The 21033-nt window shown below is 45.3% G+C and overlaps 1 protein-coding gene across 1 annotated transcript in view; it reads left to right on the top strand.

Annotated features, from left to right (window-relative positions):
* The window catches only part of LOC127631167 (RIMS-binding protein 2-like), a 64081-nt gene that overhangs the window by 27218 nt on the left and 15830 nt on the right, over positions 1 to 21033 (top strand). The window lies entirely within an intron of this gene.

The raw sequence follows: 21033 nt of genomic DNA, 5'->3' as shown, positions 1-21033 counted from the left end.
AAACAAGTTCATATTCTTTTTTAAACAACACAATACTAATGTTTCCCAAATCTGAGGATTGTTTTTCCAGCAGCTCCATGCCACACAGTCAGGTCAATCAAGGTGTGGATGTAGGATTACCTAATCAAGACCCTGTCATGTCCAGAACAATCTCCAAACCTGAACCCCACTGAAAACCTCTGGAATGTGCTCAAGAGGAAGATGAATGGCCACAAGCCATCAAACAAAGCAGAGCTGTTTGAATTTTTATGCCATGAGTGGTATAATGTCACCCAACAGCAATGTGAAAGACTGGTGAAGAGCATGCCAAGATGCATAAGAAGCTGTGATTGAAAATCAGGTTTATTCCACCAAATATTGATTTCTGAACTCTTTGACTGTACATGAATACTAAAATATTAGTAAGGTGTTGTTTAAAAATGAATATTAACTTGTTTTCTTTGCAATATTCGACCTCTGAAAACACTTCATCTCATCAATGTGTTCATTTGGAATTTGGGAGAAATGTTGTCAGTACTTTATATAATAAAACAAAAATTTTCATTTTTTGAAAACACATAAAACACAAACACATAAAAATAAATAGTAAATCCAGAGTAACTTTTTTTGCTTTTTTAGCTCTCAGCTCTCTCTCTCTCTCTCTCTCTCTATATATATATATATATATATATATATATATATATATATATATATATACAGTGCTGTGAAAAATTATTTACCACCATACTGATTTCTTCTGTTTTTGTGTATATCTCTTACTAAATTGTTTCAAAATATTTTACAAAATCTAACATAAAACAAAGGCACTCTGAGTAAACACAAAATACAGTTTTAAAATGATTTATTTAAGCAAAAAAGTTATCCAATACCAACTGGGTCTGTGTGAAAAAAGTATTTAACCCCTTAGTTACTAAATCCCCAAATCTATGAAACTGCATTCATAATGGGGTTCAGCTGGACTAGACACACCCAGGCCTGATTACTGCCAACCATTTTCAATCATATCAACACCTAAATATAACTTTTTCAGTAACATGAAGTTGGCTAAAAAGTCCCACCAAGTAGCACACTGCCAAGGTTGAAAGAAATTCCAGAAATGATGAGGGAAAAGGTGATTGAAATTCATCAGTCTGCGAAGGGTTACAAAGCTATTTTAAAGGCTCTGGGACTCCAAAGAACTAAAGTGAGAGCCATTATCTCCAAATGGAGAAAAATTGGCACAGTAGTGAACCTTCCCAGAAGTGGCCAACCTTCTGAAAATTCCTCCAAGAGCTCAGCGACAACTCATCCGGGAAGTAAAAAAAAGCCAAAGACAACATCCAAGGAACTGCATGCTTCTCTCACATCAATAAAGGTTACTGTCCATGACTCCATTATCAGAATGACACTGGCCAATAATGCAATCCAATGAAGAGTGGCAAGGCAAAAACCACTGCTAACCCAGAAGAACATTAAGGCTCATTTTAATTTTTCCAAATCACACCTTGATGATCTTCAAAACTTTTAGGAGAATGTTCTGTGGACTGATTAGTCGAAAGTGGAACTGGCAGGGGTCCCGTTACATCTGGAGTAAATCAAACACAGAATTCCACAAAACGAACTTACCTACGGTCAAGCATGGTGGTGGTATTGTGATGGTGTGGGGATGCTTTGCTGCTTAAGGGCCAGGGTGACTTGCAATAATTGAGGGAAACCACTCTCTACCAGAAAATCCTGAAGGAGAACGTCCGGTCATCAGTCTGTGAGTTGAAGCTCAAGCACAATTGGATTATGTAGCAAGACAATGATCCAAAGCATAGGAGTAAGTCCACCTCTGAATGGCTCAAAAGAAGAAAAATTTTGGAGTAGCCTAGTGAAAGTCCTGACTTGAACTTGAATGAGATGCTGTGGCAGGATCATAAACGGGCAGTTCTCTTATGAGAGGTTCTCTCGTATTGCGTAAGCTAGCTTACGCTACGGAAAGATTAATCTTTTCTGAGATATTGAAGCCAAAAAATTATCCTTAATTTTGTATCCATTGTCAACGCAGTGCAGCAGCTGCATACCTTGAGCGGGCTAGCTAGCGAGCTCATTGGTTGCTCTGCGGCAACTGCTGCAGCCTATAGATCGAACTTGAGTGAACTCGCGTCCAATGACAGCGCCAGCGCCGTCACTGTATCAAAGCCCGCCAGAATGGGCGTGGCTAGAGTGCATATAAGCGTAAGTTCATAGGCTGGAACCCTGATTTTCATCTATTCAGCGAAGCTCTTCGCATCTCTGAACTGCAGAAGCCGCGTCGCCTGCAGGCTCGACTCGAAGCACTCAAAACCGAAGCTGCCACGCCGTCTTTCGTTTCGCCGCGCAGAAAGAAGCGCCGCTCCCAAAGGCTGCCGGAACCGGTGTTAGAAGCGACTACCTCGCCGGAGCCTCTCCCTCGAGCCTCGCTTTCACCCTCCCCGCCCCCCCGGGACACGCAGTTGCCGCCGAGCGGCCGCACTGTTGCCATCTAGGATGACGAGGGGGACGATAAGGGCTGCTGTTCCATCAAGGCTTCGGACAGCGAGGAGTGGTCAGGCTCCCAAGCCTCCTCCTCGGCCCAGGAATCCAGCAGGACCCGCGCCGGAGTCGAAGAAGAACTAACGCGCCTCCTCAAACAGGCCGTCGACCGCCTCGGGCTCGAGTGGTCACTGCCCTCTGAGCAGGCTCCCAACAGACTCGACGGCTGCTTTCTTCAGAGCCGGAACTCCACGCCGAGCTCTCTAAATCGTGGAACGTGCCTCTCTCGGCCAGGAACCGATCCCATGTCTCCACCTCTCTCGCTTCGGTGGACGGCGCCACCGAGAGGGGCTACTCTTCCATCCCCCCGGTCGAGGATTCTGTAGCAGCACACCTTTGCCCGCCCTCCGCGAGATGGCGGTCTAAGCCAGTGCTCCCGTCTTAGGCCTGCAGAACTACTTCCGCCTGTGTTGGCCGCGCCTATGCCACCGCCGGCCAAGACGCATCTGCTCTGCATTCCATGGCCGTTTTACAGATCCTCCAAGAGGACCTTCTTCGAGAGTGGGATGAGAAAGGCAGGCACCCAGAGGCTGTTTCAGATCTAAGGAGCGCGACGGATCTCACCCTTCGCGCCACCAAAGCTGCAGCTCAAGCCCTAGGGAAGTGCATGGCCGCTGACTGTGACCGAGAGACACCTATGGCTAACGCTAGCCGACATGGGAGAAGCTGAACGCTCCACGTTCCTCAACGCGCTGCTCTCTCCGTCCGGTCTCTTCGGTTCCGCGGTGATTGGCATTGTTGACCGTTTCTCGGAAGTCCAGAAAGCCACCCAAGCCATGAATCTCTTCCTGCCTCGTCGCTCTAGCTCCTCTGCAGGCCGCCCACATGACCAGCCTCCTGCACGAGCCTCTTCACAGCGCCCAGCTCAGCAAAGCCAGACTTCTCAGCGTCGACAGGGCGGCCGCCCTAGAACGCGCTCAGACAGCCGCCGCAGACCGCCGCCCCCCGTGGGCCTCGGCCTAAGATTGTGCTGAAGCCTGAGCAACCGAAGTCCTCCTAGCTTTGTTGAGGAAACGACGGCTCAGTCCCGCCGCGGCCGGACCACCGTCAAAGCTTCGCCCCTGTCAGTCCCCTTCTCTCAGGCTACTGCAGTGGTGGATTCAGCAGCCAACAAGCCGGTGATACTGCCCGCTTGCCTGCACTCAAATGCCATTTTCACGGCGACCCAAAGAAATCTTGTAAAAAGCAAACATGCCTTATGTGTAGAAAATGTGCCCACAATCCAGTGTTCACCCCTACACACAAGCATTACACTTCCCGTGTCCCTATCAGAGCCCACTCACATAAAGCGGGCACAGCTAGCTCGAGTGTTAGAGTCAATAAACGCGCCCACGAATCCGTGCGCGCCCCTTCTCTGCCCGCTCTGTCACACGGCCAGCAAACACCTCTCTGTATGTAAGTCCCATGCCCGTGACTATGCTCGCGCATCACTTAACAGATGTGACTCTTTCCCCATTCACCTCAATCGGAAGTCACTCACAGAACAGCCTGTCCCTGCTGTCTGCGAGCAGTCATGCATAAGCACAGTAAGCGCGCTCACACATTCTGTTCAGCTCGCTGTGTGTGGCAATCAGGGCGATTTGGCCATTCACCCTCTAGCGTTACGCTTCAAAGCGTGGAAAGCTATCCCAGGGATATCCAAATGGGTGTTAAGCACAATAAACCAGGGCTATTTGCTACAGTTCGATCGCCGCCCTCCCGCTTCAGAGCTGGCTCGAAACTACTGTGAACACGGAAGCAGCCTGCATGCTTCGTTCAGAAATAGCAAACCTTCTGTGCAAAAGGGCCATAGAGAGAGTGCCACCTTCTCTGAGCGTAGTCGGGGTTTTACAGCCGTTATTTTCTTGTCCCCAAGAAAGACGGCGGCCTCAGACCAATATTAGATCTCAGGGTTTTGAACAAGGTGCTCGCAAAAAGGCCGTTCAAAATGCTTACAATCAGGAAACTCCTCGCGCATGTGCGCCAGGGGACTGGTTTATTTCTCTCGATCTGAAAGATGCCTACTTTCAGATTCAGATAAATCCCGTCACAGGCCATTCTTGAGATTCGCCCGACGGCCAGGTTTATCAATACACCGTCCTTCCGTTAGGCCTGTCTTTAGCACCTCGTAATTTCACGAAGTGCATGGATGCGGCGCTCGCACCCCTCGCGGAGTCAGGGCTTGCGAATTCTGAACTATTTGGACGATTGGCTGATTATGGCACAGTCACATACGGAGCTTCTGTCTCACAGGACAGTTCTCCTCAGTCATCTGAACAGTTTGGGTCTTGCAGTCAATTGGACCAAGAGCTCACTACAGCCCAGTCAGGCAATTTCCTTCCTTGGAATAGAACTAGACTCCATGGCGATGACGGCTCGCTTATCTACACAGCGCAGCGCCGTGTTCAGCGACTAGTCAGCGTCCTTTCAGATGAACAGCCTCACGCCTCTGAAAAAATTTCAGAGAATGCTAGGTTACATGGCCTCAGCCGCAGCAGTACTTCAGCTGGGTTTACTGTGCATGCGCCCGCTTCAGCATTGGCTAAACACCTGCGCGTCTCGCCGGGCTTGGGCCACGGGCCGCCAGCCGATCAGAGTGACTCAGACCTGTATCTCAGCTCTGCAGCCCTGGGCAGTGGCCGAATGGTATCAGCGGGGAGTGACGATGGGAGCTGTATCTTGCCGAAAAGTCATCTCGACAGACGCGTCCAACACGGGTTGGGCCGCGGTCTGCGAGGGCTCTCCGGTTTTTGGCCTATGGTCAGTTCAGGAAAAGCTCCTTCACATAAATTGTCTGGAAATGATAGCAGTCGAGTACGTGCTCGTGCGCTTCCTCCTGGTCATTCAGGGTCACCACGTCCTGGTCCGTTCGGACAACAGATCTGTGGTATCCTATCTAAACCGTCAGGGCGGTGTCAGATCCAGGAACCTCTTCCATCTGACAAAACGCATACTGAGTTGGTCCCAGTGCCACCTGCGCTCGCTGAGGGCGACGCACGTGCCAGGCCACCTGAACGACGGCCCAGACAGACTGTCCAGAGACAATATTTCCCAGTCCAGAAGTTATGGAGCATATTCGGCAGAGCAGAGATAGACCTCTTTGCGTCAGAAGAGAACTCTCACTGCCCAGTATTTTTCTCGAAAAGCGAGGACACGCTGGCCCAGGACTGGCCCAACCGCCCACTTTACGCCTTCCCTCCCATCTCGCTATTGCCACAGGTAATGCAGAGGATCAGGGAAACGCGTCACTCGGTGCTCCTCATAGCCCCGCGCTGGGAGAATAAGACATGGTTCCCGGAGCTTACGCAGCTGTCACTGACAGCCCCGTGGCCCATTCCAGTGAGAGCAGATCTCCTCTCTCAAGCTCGCAGCACGATCTGGCATCACCACCCAGAGCGCTGGGCGCTGCACGTGTGGGTGATCAACGACTACCCGTCGCTTTGCCAGAAGGAGTAATAAACACTATCATACACGCTAGAGCCCCTTCCACGAGAAGACTCTATGCGTCCAAATGGTCTGTGTTTTCAAAATGGTGCACCGACAGAGACCTGGACCCACGGACATGTGGGGTGTCGTCCCTGCTTGTGTTTTTACAAGAGCTGCTGGATAAGGGCAGATCCCCATCCACGCTCAAAGTGTACGTGGCGGCCGTCGTGGCGTTCGCTGAACCCCTGCATGGCCAGTCACTGGGAAAAAATGAGCTGGTCATCCGCTTCCTTAGGGGAGCTAGAAGGATGAACCCCCCGCGCCCCCCATCGGTTCCTATCTGGGATCTTTCCGTAGTTCTCGAAGCTATGAATGCCCCCCCCTTTCGAACCGCTTCAATCCGTGGATTTGAAATACCTTTCACTCAAAACCGTTTTTCTAACTGCCCTGTCATCAGTTAAACGTGTGGGAGACCTTCACGCGCTGTCTGTCAGCGCTGCGTGTCTTGAGTTTGGACTAAGTGACTCCAAGGTCATTTTAAAGCCTAGACACGGCTATGTCCCCAAGGTGATCGGTACTCCTTTCAGAGCACAAATCATTTCCCTATCGGCACTGCCAGCATCCGATTGCGAACGTGACGCCAATCTCCTTTGCCCAGTCAGAGCACTGAGATTGTATACTGCGTGCTCCGCCTCTTTCAGACGCTCTTAGCAGCTTTTCGTTTCGTTCGGAGGGCGCATCAAAGGTTTCGCCCGCCTCGAAACAGACACAGTCTAGATGGATAGTGGACGCTATTGCTGCCGCGTACGCGTCAAAAAGACCTACCATGCCCGTTAGGCATTAGGGCTCACTCCACTAGAGGCATGGCCTCCTCGTGGGCATGGTCCAGCGGGATTTCTATTCACGACATATGTGTGGCAGCGGGCTGGGTTTCCCCCTCCACCTTTGTCAGATTTTACAATCTGGAAGTGCCCGCCCTGCAGGCAAAACTACTAGCGGTTTAATACGCTACAGCTCCCCTGGTGAGCTGCACTGACGGGACACATTCCACACAGACCGGCACCACCGCTCTGTCTTTCCCTTCCCACTATGTGCTTATATATTACACACACACTGGCCCGCACTCTTGCCGGCCAAATATTATTCCCCCACTCACAAGGGCTCCCCCGGGTCCCCCCACCCCCGGGGCTCATGCAGTGGATGCTTGGCGTGCACGGCGTTGACAATGGGTTCCCGTAGCGTAAGCTAGCTTACGCAATACGAGAGAACCTCTCGTAAGAGAACGAATCGGTTACCTAACGTAACCTCGGTTCTCTCTAGATGAGGGAACGAGTGTTGCGTAGCCGGCCGTGCTCGCGCCACGAGCAACTTTCGCTTCATTCAATGAAAACCAGGGTTCCAGCCTACGAACTTACGCTTATATGCACTCTAGCCATGCCCATTCTGGCGGGCTTTGATACAGTGATGGCGCGGGCGCCTGTCATTGGACGCGAGTTCACTCAAGTTCCTCTATAGGCTGCAGCAGTTGCCGCAGAGCAACCAATGAGCTCGCTAGCTAGCCCGCTCAAGGTATGCAGCTGCTGCACTGCGTTGACAATGGATACAAAATTAAGGATAATTTTTTGGCTTCAATATCTCAGAAAAGATTAATCTTTCCGTAGCGTAAGCTAGCTTACGCAATACTCGTTCCCGCATCTAGAGAGAACCGAGGTTACATTAGGTAACCGATTCGTTCATGCGCGAAAACCCTACATTGTAGCTGAACTACAGCAGTTCTGCAAAAAATAGATCTCCAGTTATTGGAAGTGTTTGGTTGCAGTTGTTAATAGCTGGTTCTGCCACCTGTAACAGTAAGTTTAAGAGGCAGGTTTTCACATCTGTAATATAGGTGTTTTTTTGCTTAAATAAAAAAAAAATATCTATTTGAAAACTGTATTTTGTGTTTACTCAGGTTGCCTTTGTTTATATTGTTAGGGGTGTAACAGTTGTGACCCAGACCAGATATGGAGAAAGAAAAACCAGGAGTCAAGAAGTTCAATTAAAGAATCCAAAATTTACTGAAGAATAGTTTGCAGTGAAATTGGTACAGCCAGCGGCAAAGTCTCACGAGGAGATCGAAAGCTAACTCGTACATTACACAAAATCTTACATCAATTATACCATTTGCAAGGAGTACATTCTATTATTTCACTCCTGATTGGCTAACAGAGCATAAAGTCACAACATATAGATAGCTATAGCACATCAACATTAATCAGCGCAATTGTCGTCCTGACCCGAGATTTACATCTGAAGTGACCTCGCAGATGGTCTCGGGCGTCTTCGAGTCTGCCTGCTGTGTCTCCCTGGGTTCAAAACCTGGGTAGAAGGTCAATACGCACACACGAAACACTGACGAACGACAGTGTTTCTCTGCACAAGGGAACCAGAGCACACATTTATCAGGTCATTTTAACCAAAACAGTGAGATAAGAAATATTCACCCCTCAGGCAAAGGAGAGGAAAGAAATAATAAGAGAAAATTTACACTTCTACTTATTCAAGTGCTATCACATAGGAATTTAAATCATATAATTAGTCATGGACAGGTAAAAATCAACCACAGAATACATCTGGAACATATGTTTAACATTCTCCCTGGTGTCTCATCTCAAGCTTATTCCCAAGACGACCTTCAAGTCAGCCTCCGTGCAGAACAGAGAGAGAGGCTTCAAGGAATGTGCATGAAATCAAAAATTAACTCTTAACACACATATGATTCAGCGTATATTTCAGTTATGCATAAGAAAAATAAAATTGATTATGTGATCATGCATATAGTTAATTCATCATTTTATTAAAGAAGTTAAGCAATAGAATATAGATAGATATTGATATAAAAGGATATATATATGTATTGATATATCTGAAGAGACAAGGGATTTCGACCCTCACCCTTCAGTCCCCCGTTTTAGACCAATGTGGGGTCCAATACCGCCACGTCTGGTCTACCAAGTGAGGTCACTAAGGAAGGTGGAGTGGTAACGCATGCTTCCCTGACGGGTCACACTTGTCTCTTCGCCTCATTGCGGACATGCTGGATACTAAAAATTCCCAGTCCTCACGCAAAGGCTCTCCCCCCTTCCACTCACAACAGATCATTGATGTTATCCTTCTTAAGTTTCTCTTCCAAGCGTGTCGTCAGTTTTCTCAGTCGGTTTTCCTCCTCGGAAGGGTTCAAGTTACTGCAAGCAGACCTGCATACATAAGAAAAACAGAAACGAACACACATCCACACACACAGACATAGGACACCCACTCACCAAAAGAGCTCCGAAAGCATATAACACATATTTAACAGCTCCCATGACCAAATCCTCTGACGCAGCCACAAACTCCTCCCAGGCTTCCTCCACATATTCCTCCACTGTTTCCGTCATGTCAGTAAATATTGCTCCTAACGAAAAAGCCAAAACCAACGCTACTGCTATAGCAGACGGAGGTTCCGAATCGGTATACCATGGAGTGCCCTTAGATTTAAGCCATACAGAATTCAAATACTCATAACCTGCAAATGGATCATTAGTTTTTATTAGTTTTTTGTTCCAGAAATGCAGTGATAAATTTCTGCCGAGCTGGTGGCGCCTTCAACCGAGGAAAATATTCAGTCTTCTGCTTCAACTCTGCAACACAAAGAGACAGCTCTGCTTCGTTAGTTTTCTTACTCTTATCAACTGGACGCCATGCAGGACCCATGGGGTGTGTCAACCTGTGTTTAGCACAGTCCTTTGATGGAGTCTTAGACTCTAGATCTCTGATTTCCTGTACTGAAGGAATTGGACTCAGAAATTGTCTAAATTGTTTTGCCCTGTCAAACCACTCATCTCCAATAGCTACATCGGACAACTGAGGCCACATCCTCACCTGAAATGATTTATAATTGTCCCACAACAGCTCCTCATACTTTAAAGGTACCAGACTAGTCTTTGCTTGAGTATACACTATTTCAATATTCAGTTTAAACACTTGCAAATGCATCCATGCTGTCACATTATAAGCCATCGATGTAGGACTATAACATTTATCTTCAAGGTAATCATGCAAGTGATCCATGTTGAAAACAGTTTTGTTAGCAAGGTTCCTAGCAAACTCATACTGGTGTAACACATCAGAAAAACTTGCCCAAGTGTAACCTGACTTAACAAAAGAAGCATTACACACCTCCCAGGGTATCTCCATCATCTTCACACCGGTGAGCTTCTCAGAAATTTCTCTACATTTATCAACATCTCTAGGAGGAAACATCTTAACAAACCACTTTTGAATTTCTTTACCTAAACAACGCTCAACATGTGCAGTCTCCTTCCAAGGGTCATCGAATCTAGTGTACCTGGGCCAAGAGAGGGACAAAGCATTAATAGCAGGCAAACCATTTTTACTGCCATTCAGATCGAACTTGTCCTTGTCAGTTTTATCTATCCGTCCTAACCTATCACAGACTGCACCGTAAGCCCTATTAGTGTCCCATCGGATCATGTGGCATTTAGTTGGGACTAACACTCCCCATCTCATCAAATCCTTATCATTTATTGCGGTTTGATACTCATCAGACCCAGGTTCTTCTCTAATCACAATATTGCTATATATATATTGCTTAGGGCTACATCTTTAACTACTTTGTTGTAACCAAGTTCATTCTTAGCTTTGGGAAGATAGTATGACATGATGTGGCGAGGATCAGGAGCCCTCGGGTAGAACGGAAGTTTCACTGCTTTTCCACCTAAAATCATGTGGGAGTCATTCACATCTGCTACCTGACGCCTCCTTCGTTCTGCTCTACTCTCACCTTTTCTAGATTTTAACAAGTATCGATTAACCATATCCATTCGTATAGAGCATGCACTCATGTTTTCACGAGCTATGTGGTCAGGGATCCAGCTCATTGAACTGAAATCTCCTTCAAACAGGTCAACGCCTCCACTCCTCATCCACCGACCTTTTTGCATAATGAGGGTAGTATCGGGATAATTTGGGGAGTGACCAAGCCAATAGGTCACTGTCTCATTTCCGTCCAAACGATAACAACGATCATTTACCTTTTAGACCCTCGGTTTAATTTAGACATGGGTATTGTACCCATGATGGACGGTTATTGATCTCCTCGCAATCCCAATGAGTTGAAAATGCATGGAATCTCCCTGTCCAAATTGAAATTTGAATCCACATCAAAAATGATAAAGCGATCAGAATTAAAAATACCAACGAGAGCGGAAGTACCAATCGGATGAAAGCTCGTTTCACTTTCAGTCGTCTCTCACTACGCACTTCTTCTTGAAGAATTAGCAGCTTCAGTATGTCGTCGGATTCAGCCATCTGTAATGATAAAACATTTGTTCTAGAATTCTAGAATTTTAACATACACGACAGACATTTAATGATCCCGTGGTAGTAAGTTGTTACACTTTTCAAGTGGATTCACCTGTGACCAATGTCTCCATACTGTACCCAAAACACCCCTGTCCACTAGAACAGAGGTGTTAGTGGTCAATACCACCTGATAAGGCCCATCAAATTTCGGACCTAAGGGAGAAACTATCTCCCGCCGTAGCATTACATTGTCACCTATTTCAGGCAAAGCAGGCATGTCTTTTTGCTCAAAATTATCTCGATCTGCTTGTCGTGTACTAACACTAACCTGTGTGTCTCGCAGACTGTCATCCAAAGCTTTCAGATAATTTTGTAAAGCGTCTTTCAAAGGCCCGGATGGTCCCTCATGTTGCAAGGGGGCATCCCAGGGCAGCCGCATGTAGCGACCTGTCATTACCTCAAAAGGGCTGAGCTGTGTAGTCTTGTTAGGGCTGGCTCGCATTCCACCCTTTCCCCCACTCCAACAATCTCTTTCTCAATGAAGTTTTAAGCGTACGATTAGTGCGTTCAATAGATCCGCTAGATTGGGGCCTAAATGGAATGTGAAAGTGTTGCCTCACCCCCATCAACTTCATGACATTTTTCATCACCTTACCAGTAAAATGTGTACCCTGATCTGAATCAATTTGTAAGGGCAAACCCCATCTTGGGAAAACTTCATTCAGCATAATCTTGGCGGTTGCATCTGCGGTGCAGTTTCTCAGTGGAAATGCCTCAACCCATCTGGAAAACAGATCAACAATCATTAGAATGTATGTAAAAACTCCACTAGGGGGCAGTGGACCTGTGAAATCAATTTGGAGGTGTGTCCACGGCCCTTGAGGTCGAGGGGCATGTCCTAAGGGAATTTTCAGCTTAGAAGAAGAATTAACCTTAAGGCATACTAGACATCTCTTACAAAAATCATTGCAAGAAGCCCTCAGTCGGGGCCACCACCAGGTTTTGGAAATCATTGCATGTAGTTTTTCAGGACCTGCATGTGCCAAACCATGATACAAAGACATTAGTTCAGTTCTAGCAGAAACAGGACAAACAAAACGCTCATGAAATTTCCACAGTCCTTCTGCATTTTTCTGAGCTCCTAATTTTGTCCATTGTTCTATCTCTTCAGGGTCATCCTCATCATAGAGTTTAAAAATGTCTCTGGGGGTCTCACTCTCCTGAGGAGCAAGAGCCATAACACTCACGCAAGTCTCAGTCCGTGTTGCAGCCTCTCTGGCAGCTGTGTCAGCAGCTCGGTTTCCTGCGGCCTCAGGAGATTTGTCCGTTGCATGTCCAGTGACTTTGATAACTGCTCCTGTTGCAGGAAGATCACAGGCATTCATAAGTTCTTTTACCTGCTGTTGATGAGAGATCGGCAGACCGGCAGTGGTTAGAAATCCTCTGCGTCTCCACCCAGGGCCGAAGTCATGAACAGCACCATATGCATAACGGCTGTCAGTGTAAACATTGACTCGTTTCCCCTGGCCATACTGAAATGCTCATGTCAATGCGACCAGCTCGGCCACTTGAGCCCCTCCTCCTGAAAGAGAACCACAGTCAACAGTTTCACCATGTTCATTTACAACAGCCCAGCCAGTGAAGCATTTTCCCTGTTCATGAAAGCTGGAACCATCCACGAACAGCTTCATGGCATCGGAACGTGGTTCAGATTGAAGAGGGCTCTGACTGTCCGTCTCAATCAGTCGGGCACAGTTGTGTGCAGTTCCTTCTTCTGGAAGTAAGGAGGCAGGGTTGATAGCAGATTCAATGTCAATATTTATATCCACATTTTTACTCAAGAGAGTGGCCTCCCATTTAGCTCGTCTTTGATTAGAGATAGAGCCTAAACGAGTGTTTGTTAACAGTTTCAAAATCTGGTGTCTAGTGTGCAGTATCACCTTCTGATGAGTCACAATGTCCTCTGTAATCTTTACAGCCCATTCTGCACAGTCGCATATCAACAGGCACGGATGCTGTCCTGCCATTGAAACAGGAATAGGAGCTGAGTAGTAGCCTACCATCCCATAGGAGTTTCTTCCTGGAACCCTTTGACCCAGGGCCGCTGAATAGGATCGAGTTCCCACCCATGTACATAGATGGAACGGCCTGCTGGCATCGGCATGACGTAATGCTGGGGAGGAAGCAAGAGTTTCTTTGATACTCACAAACGCCTCCTCCATCTCCTCAGTCCAGTCGATCAGCTCCGATCCAGGTTTTCCTCCTTTCAGCGCCTCTGTGAGTGGTTTAGAAAGTTCAGTGTATTCAGAAACATACTGGCGGCAATAATTCAAAAGACCCATTACTTGCCTTAGACCAGTGACCGTGTTTGGTTTTGGAAGTTCAATGATAGCTTTAACTCGTTTAGGAGTGATGCGTCTGCCGTGCACACCCACAATTTGCCCCAAATAAGTCACTTCAGGCAGTGCTAGCTGTGCTTTCTTCAAGTTCACTTTGAATCCCCCGTTTTGGAGGGCATTCAAAACAGTCTGTACAGCAGTCAAATGTTTGAACTTGGTTGGACTAGCAATTAAAATGTCATCCACATATTTTAGAACAACAGATCCGTCATATTCAAGTTGTTTTCTTACCGGATCGATGAAGGATGCTAGTACCTGATGAAACAGTGTGGGTGAGTTGCAGAAACCTTGTGGCAAACGATTCCATGTCCATTGGCGACCCCTGCTGGTGAAAGCAAATCTGCCTTGGTCCTCCTTGGCTAGGGGACAAGTCCAAAAACCATTAGAAATGTCTAAAGCAGTAAAAAGACAATGTTCAGATCCTATCTCGTGTAGGATAGTTGCGGGGTTGGCCACCAGAGGGTGCATTTTCTCAGACACTGAATTCAGAGAAGTGTAATCAATGGTCAAACGCCAGCTCCCATCCGGCATTTTGACAGGCCACATGGGGGAGTTAGTGGGAGATGAACAGGGAATCACAATCCCCCGTTTGCATAATTCATCTACAACAGTGTCAGCCCCCTGTCGAGCTTCATTTTTCAAAGGATATTGTCTTTTGGCTTCATGCAAAGGACCTGGGATGCTCAGTGGCTGAATCTGTGCTAAACCACAATCATATTTATCTTTTGCCCATACATCTGGAAATTTGGAAATTATAAACTTCCACTCAAAGCGCGTCTCAGTTAGACTAACAGATCCTGCCACTGCACATTTTCGCTCATGGTGGGGGCCACTCTGAGATAAGCGAATTGTTTCATTGCAGCCAAGCACCCACAGAGAATAATAAAGAGAAATAAACTCAAAATGCCTCCAGTCAATATTCATAATTAAAGAAACAATGAGCCAAATTGTTAAATCTGCACTTATCATCTGCAAAGTATGCAATACAGTGGCTTTTTACACAGTGTTAGAAGTGATCTCAAGATCGAGATCTGTAATTGATACAGTCGCGCCTGTGTCAATCAAAATAAGGCATCCTTCACACTCATCATCAGCTAGCTGGAATACAAAATGAAATGTTAAGAAGCTTGCTAGAGACTGAACACCTCAAACCACATTCATCTTCATAAATGCTCCTATACTTTTGCTGTGTTTCACGCCTGCATTTATTTAGCCCAATCTGTTGCTTTAATGCATTCTCTCACACAGGGGCCCACATCTGCTCACAGCAGACCACATTCAGTTTCACTGTGTTTTTTTTTTTCCAATGAAAGTGAATGGTGACTGAGGCTGAACGCTCTTTGGCCTTGATCACTGATAAAGTGTCTCAGTGTTCCCTGCTATCAAAATAGAACTGCATTTGTTTTTCTGTCAGGCAAGCTGAGCGCACACATTTTCTGCCCAGAAAATCTTCTAAAATTTCACACTCTCATTTTCTGTGATTTTTTTTTTGTTTACCACTTCGACAATGTCTAGCAATGTGGCCCTCTCTGTTACAATTCCTGCATCTGTCAACAGGCTTGGTACAATCTCTAGAGGTATGACCTTTTTCGTCACAATTATAGCAGGTTATGTTATGGCGGGGGCTCATTTCCACTTCAACTGACACAGCAGATACTTTACCCACATTAACATCATCCTCACGTGTTTGCAAACGGCTCCAGCTTACAGAGCACCAACGAAGCAAATCCTCCCAATATCTAATGTCAATGGCACTGTTCAACAACATGTCTCGGTATTGTTTATTCAATCCGCCTGTAGCGGATTCTATCACTATGGCAGAATCAAGATCTTCTATGTTGTTGTTTGCAGCACAGTACGTTTCATAGGCTATGCTTGAAGCTCAATGTATTCTAAGGGGTTTTCGCCAGCCCTCTGTTTAATCTGTGTTACACTGGTCCAGGGAAAAGACCCCCGACCCAAAATATCTTTCACGCGTATCTTGTAATCTGAGTAAGCTTCACAAAACTCAGGCCAATCTGTGGGGATTCTGGGGTGGAAAGGAGCAATCTGAACCGCCCTTAATTTGCTGGGGGGAACCAAACCCTCAACCAAAGACTGTATATCTGCCATCCCCAGATTCTGTTGCCTAGCAACGGCCTCTAGCCTGTCCCATAGAATTTTGTTTGGGTTATACAACTTAAACGGTTCCAACCCTGCAAGCAAACTGTTTTTCTCAGCAGCCGTGAGTCTGACCCATTGACCATCCTCACAGCCAGCCCCCATCTCAGCATTCAATCCTCCCCTATCCTGATGTCGGATTGGGGCGTGAATGCCGTCTCAATGGGTTTAGACATTTCTCTGGGGACAAGTTAAGATTTCTGGCCCCGGTTTTTGCTTAATCTGCTTTGCTTGCACGGCAGGAATCTCTGAAATGTTATAAGGTGGGGGGCGCGAAACAGCCACATTCAACAATCTGCGCGCCTCAGCATATGGCCCATCGTTCTGATTATCAGTATGATCAACAGCGCTGAAAGCAGCCGCTGCCTGAGCAGTCTGAGAAGGGAAGGTGGGGGCCAAGGGAGGACGGAGAACTGTCTCATCTTTCACAGCACTTTCTGCTTTTTCACAAACAGCCTCAAAACCCTTACTCAAACTACATAAATCACAGCCGACTTCCTGCCCAATAATTTTTGCCACTCTATCACACTGGGCAATCAAACTAGACCATCCGTCCATCATATTTGGAATTGCCTTTTCATGGTTTAAGGGTATACCACCCAGTTTACAAATCCATGAATAGGCAAACACGGATAGATATTTGGCCCTATCAGCGTCTTTTTTGTTCTGCAGCCAGTCAATCTGCTGCATGACGTTCCAATCAGAATCAAACCCCTGACTGACCATTTTCTTAATGAGTTGTGCACATTTCTTTGATTTAAGCTCATCAGAGCAGAGCTGTTTACAGCGTGTGCCCTGCTCGTTTTGGTCAGAACTACTCAGAAAATTCCCTTTATCAGACATTTTTCTTGGTCACAGTTGAAAATCAATACCGAAAAGATTTTAGCAGCAAATATTTTACGTGGATAAATTAACTATAGCAGCAACAATACTGGATTTCTACCAATTTCACCACAAAGTATTCTTCACAAACATCCTGGTCACATATACTGATCCATACCAATTAGGGTCACAATTTATTTACTTACTTGGGACAGCTCCTGATGCATCCCTGGCAAAACAATCCCTATTGTATTTTATTTTATTTTATAACTAATATCTGAATCCCTAACTGCCTGATTCACTAAGCTCGGGGTACCCCTATCTGAGTTGGAAGAGACTGAGCAGGTTTACGGTGCCACTGGACCTCTCGTCCAGGGACGCACTCTGCCGGGGTGGTGCTACACCCATGCCCACCTGGGCCCCCTCACAGAGCACGTTTCACTTGCGCTGTTTGCTGTTGCCCCTTAAACAGCTCTCTCAGCGACTTCTTATACTCTCAATAGTATAATTAAATTACTCTTCACACGCCTCGTCGGAGTGAAGCTCTCCCGCTCCCCTTCAAAACCTCTTCCAGTCAGACAGCCCTAACAATTAATAAAAGCTTCCTACCTTGTTTGCTTGATTTGCCAGAGATGTCACCACGGAGTGATTGCCCGCCGAATCCTCCACCAAACTGTTAGGGGTGTAACAGTTATGACCCAGACCAGATATGGAGAAAGAAAACCAGGAGTCAAGAAGTTCAATTAAAGAATCCAAAATTTACTGAAGAATAGTTTGCAGTGAAATTGGTAGAGCCTTTGGCAAAGTCTCACGAGGAGATCGAAAGCTAACTCGTACATTACACAAAATCTTACATCAATTATACCATTTGCAAGGAGTACATTCTATTATTTCACTCCTGATTGGCTAACAGAGCATAAAGTCACAACATATAGATAGCTATAGCACATCAACATTAATCAGCGCAATTGTCGTCCTGACCCGAGATTTACATCTGAAGTGACCTCGCAGATGGTCTCGGGCGTCTTCGAGTCTGCCTGCTGTGTCTCCCTGGGTTCAAAACCTGGGTAGAAGGTCAATACGCACACACGAAACACTGATCGAACGACAGTGTTTCTCTGCACACAAGGGAACCAGAGCACACATTTATCAGGTCATTTTAACCAAAACAGTGAGATAAGAAATATTCACCCCTCAGGCAAAGGAGAGGAAAGAAATAATAAGAGAAAATTTACACTTCTACTTATTCAAGTGCTATCACATAGGATTTTAAATCATATAATTAGTCATGGACAGGTAAAAATCAACCACAGAATACATCTGGAACATATGTTTAACATTCTCCCTGGTGTCTCATCTCAAGCTTATTCCCAAGACGACCTTCAAGTCAGCCTCCGTGCAGAACAGAGAGAGAGGCTTCAAGGAATGTGCATGAAATCAAAAATTAACTCTTAACACATATGATTCAGCGTATATTTCAGTTATGCATAAGAAAAATAAAATTGATTATGTGATCATGCATATAGTTAATTCATCATTTTATTAAAGAAGTTAAGCAACAGAATATAGATAGATATTGATATAAAAGGATATATATATGTATTGATATATCTGAAGAGACAAGGGATTTCGACCCTCACCCTTCAATGTTATATCTCGTTTGAAGATTGTGGAGGTGAGGGCGTGGTCGAGCATCCATCTGGGGAGAGAGAAAGCGGTAAGGACATCCACCTGAGATGAATTGTGACTAATTACCATTTCTATATTCACTGAGACAGTCAGGGGAGATAAAAGACGGCCCAGTCCACAGAAAGGGGGGAGAGATACAGACCAGAGACTTTGTGTCTATTACTTTCGGCACCAGTGTAACAAATGTTCATATTTGGATCAAAAGAGGAAGAGGGAGCTGGTTTCCACAGTCCACGTGAGTCAGGGTTTATTATCAAATAAAACAGAAATCGCTTTTCAGTGTACTCTCTAACAAAGATCTGCTTTCCATCTTACACTCAAACAAAACACTCTGGTACCAGACACAAAGTGTCTCTCCCCTTTATGTGGACTGGGCCATCTCTCCCAGTAAGAAACGGTAATTAGTCACAATTAATCTCACTTCTTTCTCTCTCTCCAGATGGACGCTCCACCACGTCCTCGCCTCCACAAAGTTCGAAAATTATTTAGTATGAAAAATTAAAAAAATAGAAGAAATCAGGATGGGGCAAATACTTTTTCACATCACTGTATATATATATATATATATATATATATATATATATATATATATATATATATATGAATTAAATATAAATATAATGCATAAAGGATTAAAAAAGAAAATACACCACTGTATTGAATATATGAAGCAATAAATGCTATATTGTACTTCAGTTTTTGTCATTTTTGTTTTGAATTATCATTGTGGAATTTGGATAACTGAGCAGCGATTGGGATCATGGCATGAAAAAATTCTATACACTATATGCATCTGTTTTTGAATATATTTTGCCCCCAAAGTGCAGGGAACTTTTTACATTCCATTATAATGTAGATATTATTGTTAGAACTATTATATATTTGCAGCTTTGTCGACCTCAAATTATATTAACTAAACAAATTATGTTTTAATATGTTGCTGTAATTTAAATAATATTTCTGTTACTTACAGTGCATCCAGAAAGTATTCACAGCGCTTAACTTTTTCCACATTTTGTTATGTTACAGCCTTATTCCAAAATTTATTAAATTCATTATTTTCCTCAAAATTCTACAAACAATACCCCATAATGACAACGTGATAAAAGATTGTTTGAAATCTTTGTAAATTTATAAAAAATAAAAAACGAAAAAAATCACATGTACATAAGTATTCACAGCCTTTGCTCAATATTTGAAGCACCTTTGACACCAATTACAGCCTCAAGTCTTTTTGTGTATGATGCTACAAGCTTGGCACACCTATTTTTGGACAGTTTCTCCCATTTATCTTTGCAGGACCTCTCAAGCTCCATCAGGTTGGATGGGGAGCGTCGGTGCACAGCCATTTTCAGATCTCTCCAGAGATGTTCAATCAGGTTCAAGTCTGGGCTCTGGCTGGGCCACTCAAGGACATTCACAGAGTTGTCCCGTTGCCACTCCTTTGTTATCTTGGCTGTGTGCTTAGGGTCGTTGTCCTGTTGGAAGATAAACCTTCGCCCCAGTCTGAGGTCCAGAGCCCTTTGGGGCAGGTTTTCATCAAGGATGTCTCTGTACATTGCTGCATTCATCTTTCCCTCGATCCTGACTAGTCTCCCAGTTCCTGCCACTGAAAAACATCCCCACAGCATGATGCTGCCACCACCATGCTTCACTGTAGGGATGGTATTGGCCAGGTGATGAGCGGTGCCTGGTTTCCTCTAGACATGACGCTTGCCATTCAGGCCAAAGAGTTCAATCTTTGTTTCATCAGACCAGAGAATTTTGTTTCTCATGGTCTGAGAGTCCTTCAGGTGCCTTTTGGCAAACTCCAGGCAGGCTGTTATGTGCCCTTTACTGAGTAGTGGCTTCCATCTGACCACTCTACCATACAGGCCTGATTGGTGGAGTGCTGCAGAGATGGTTGTTCTTCTGGAAGGTTCTCCTCTCTCCACAGAGAAACTTGGGTTCTCGGTCACCTCCTGACTAAGGCCCTTCTCCCCTGATCGCTCAGTTTGGCTGGGCGGCCAGCTCTAGTAAGAGTCCTGGTGCTTCCAAACTTCTTCCATTTATGGATGATGGAGGCCACTGTGCTCATTGGGACCTTCAATGCTGCAGACATTTTTCTGTACCCTTCCCCAGATCTGTGCCTCGATACAACCCTGTCTCGGAGGGCTACAGACAATTCCTTGGACTTCATGGCTCGGTTTGTGCTCTGACATGCACTGTTTACTGTGGGACCTTCTATAGACAGGTGTGTGCCTTTCCAAATCATGTCCAATCAACTGAATTTACCACAGGTGGACTCCAATCAAGTTATAGAAACATCTCAAGGATGATCAGTGGAAACCGGATGCAAATGAGCTCAATTTTGAGTGTCATGGCAAAGGTTGTGAATACTTATGTACATGTGAATTTTTTTTAATACATTTGCAAAGATTTCAAACAATCTTCTTTCATGTTGTCATTATGGGGTATTGTTTGTAGAATTTTGAGGAAAATAATGAATTTAATCCATTTTGGAATAAGGCTGTAACATAACAAAATTTGGAAAAAGTGACGTGCTGTGAATACTTTCCGGATACACTGTATAGCAGTATGAAGAAATTTCAAGCCACTTATCAAAACCTCTAATACATAATTTGAATTTGTCAGAAAAGATTTGTGTTCTTTAACAGTATTTTTTACCATTTATTTC

Source organism: Xyrauchen texanus, chromosome 37, assembly GCF_025860055.1.
Source record: "Xyrauchen texanus isolate HMW12.3.18 chromosome 37, RBS_HiC_50CHRs, whole genome shotgun sequence".
Taxonomy (NCBI): domain Eukaryota; kingdom Metazoa; phylum Chordata; class Actinopteri; order Cypriniformes; family Catostomidae; genus Xyrauchen; species Xyrauchen texanus.
Note: the sequence above shows the minus strand (reverse complement) of the source record. Positions and strands in the feature narration are given on the sequence as shown.